This window comes from Condylura cristata, unplaced genomic scaffold (assembly GCF_000260355.1).
Source record: "Condylura cristata isolate star-nosed mole 26May11 unplaced genomic scaffold, ConCri1.0 scaffold00034, whole genome shotgun sequence".
Classification (NCBI taxonomy): domain Eukaryota; kingdom Metazoa; phylum Chordata; class Mammalia; order Eulipotyphla; family Talpidae; genus Condylura; species Condylura cristata.
The window spans coordinates 15,861,370-15,864,481 of record NW_004567135.1 but is presented as its reverse complement, the minus strand read 5'-3'; positions in this window follow the sequence as shown (position 1 = coordinate 15,864,481).

Genomic DNA, 3,112 nt, shown 5'->3' with positions numbered 1-3,112 from the left:
CGGCTCCCCTCGGCAGTGTATTTTCATCAATCTGCCTGTCCTGCTCCCCACTCTGTCTCTGATGAAGCCTCTTACCACCTCTGAACCTCTAGTTTGTACCTCAGTTCTGTTTGCATAAATAATTATTTTTTAAAATGTAGAAAGCACATGTGCCTACACACCTGTAGTTTAATGGATTTTTTTTCTAGTTTTTATAATTTCTTACTTTCTCTGTTGTTCAGATGGACATTGACATTCAATATTAGAATAAATAATTTCATCCATTTCTGAAAGACAGAAAGATGATCAAATGCAAAGAGAGTGTAATTGTGAAATTAGTGAGTAATAATGATCTTTAATAAGAAAGAGTACTGAGAATGAACTAAAAAAACAGTAATTTGGATATAATCCCAAATATAAAAGGATTCAAGACAGGAAAAAAAAAAATTTTTCAAGTTAGCTCATGAGTTTCTATGACACATCATTTCAGTATTATCAAATGTTTCTTCGTTACAATTGCAAATCTTATATGAATTTTAAATCGTCTAACTTATAACTGATGACATGTTTGTCACTGATAAGCAAAAAGGCAGCCAGTGATCTGTTTCTGCACTGACATCCCCAAAATCAGTTTATCGGCACAGCCTGCACCCAGATCCCACATCAACTCCCTGCTCCTGCCTCCTTTCCAGTCTCCGTTTACTTCCACTGTCCTCCATTTTCCCATAATCCCACTAATACACTTCTTCTTTTTAATATAGCATAACTAATTCTTCAACTTGTTTGCTTTATTCAACTTCTTTTTTTAAGTATATTTCTTCCTATTTTTGCTACTCATAATTTTAGATTATTTGATTTATAAATCATAGTCTACCACCTGAAACAAATACAAATCCTCCCCCAAAGATCATTTCTTCTAATTTTTTCTCATTATTCTTTATTTGTCATCATTCTGTGATATAGCCTCTTTTATTATGCTGTCATTTAGTTTCCCCCAATTATGAAGTCCCTTTTAATCTATTTAATCTTTGTTTTGCCATAAATGCTTGTTTGATTTCTTCAAATACTACAAAAATAATGTTAAATTTATCTTCAAAGGTAATTATATACATAATAAAGTCTAGCTCAGACAAAATTTGTAAAATATCTCTCATCATTATAACATTTTACAAAATTAGAAAGGAGTCAATATAAGATACTTGTTATTCTCTACTACAACATAATAGACCCAACATGCAAAAATCAAGACTCATCTTGTGGGAAGATTTAATTATCATTTAGTCCTGCTGAACTTTATGACCTTGTTTGCTTCCTTTAAACCCATATTTCATAAAATTTTACAAGTATGTAATAAATAAATCAATAAAATTATTGATAAAGATAATATTTTAAATTATTTAAATTTTAAATTTCAAACATACGTGATTACCCTCTAACAATCTCTTTTCAATTGCTTTTCTCATGTCCTTTTCTCTCTATTCTCTTTCCCAGTTTGTAAGTCATTACAAACTTACTCCCTTTTCTTGAAAATGATGCACAACATAGCTGTTATAGATATGCAAACATAGATGGTGTGAAAATCCTGTATACATATGTATAATTTGTAAGAAAAATATATTTATACCTGCATATTCAATTAGCATTATTTCTTCAATATAAACCTTTAATTTCCTACAATCTTATTTCCCTGAAATCTCTGAAAAAACACATGTTCAGAAATAGAATTCATATCTGGGAATTATAATTACCTGTTTTTTAGAAGAAAATTATTTTTGTAGAGTGTGTATCTATCCTGAGCAGAAGCCGAAGCTAACTCTTATTAAAGAAGTTAGAATTTAAAATTTTTGAGAGTCCATGGTATAGACCCAAGTCCAAAACAGAAAAAAAATGAAATATATACTATGGGTAGTGACGCCTTCTTCTCTCCCATGAGAGATTCTGAAGGCAAACAGAGTTCAAAATCAAGATGATTCTGGAAGCAACCACACAGGAAATTCTTCTGCAGCTGGTCAACTTAACCTTTATTAACGGCAACAGGAGGTGGAGGGTAGGTGGAGTATGAGAGCTCTTGGAAAAGCAGGGAGAACTTTAAAATGAATGTGATAAGTTAAATTTCAAAGGAAAAAGCATTTTGACATAACATTTAACTCTTTTATCAATTTTAAGCTTATTATAGAAAATAAGATGGCAATAAGTAAATTAATTGATATATTAAATAACTACAAATTACACCCTGAAAATCTAATACTACTATATACCAAAAGAAAAAAACCAGGAAAACATAAAATTTGCAGACTTAACTATTAATAACCATTCATCTTTTTTTTTTTTTTTTAAGAATGAAGAAGCAGAAAACATTGCAGTTTTGTAACCAATGGTACCTGAATTACAAAAAACAGAAAATCAAGAACTTCAGTCTATGCACTACTACACTATCCACAACCACTGCAGAAAAGTTTGATCCCCGGCCAGGGCAGTGACCCACATGGCACAACAGACCTCCCCTGTCTCACCCACTGCTCCCCTCAGCAGTGTATTTCAGTAGATCAGCCTGTTCTGTATCTTCACTCTGTCTCTAATGAACCCTCTCACGACTCCCCGACACCTCTAATCTGTACCTTATCTCTTGTATGCATAAATAAATAAATCTTTCAAAAGGAAGAAAGAAAGCTATAAGAAGCATCTACTTAACTAACCCCATGTGCAAAAATTGTTTGAATAGAAAGAACCTGTACTCTTGAGTTGTTGAATGTAATTAGATCAGTATTTGAAAAATACAGGTAGCATTTGTTCTCTTTTACAAAATTCTATATTATAAAGTAATAAGAATAAATTGAAAGCTGTAAAAGTTTCTCACTCAAAAAGGTAATGACAAATAGCACAAGTAATGGGAAATTTTGAAAAAATGATTCTTTAACTCAGTATGAAATGAAATCATAGAAAAATTTGGTCAATGAGTAAAAGTCATAGAAATATGAAAACTTTTATCTGTTTTAATTTAGTGAAAGCAGTAGTGATAAAAATTATTACAAGAAGTTAATACCCCACATTAAAAATTCATTTAGTTTCATGTTGGCGAGGATGTGGAGAAAAAGGAACTCTCCTGCATTGCTGGTGGGAATGCAAACTAGTA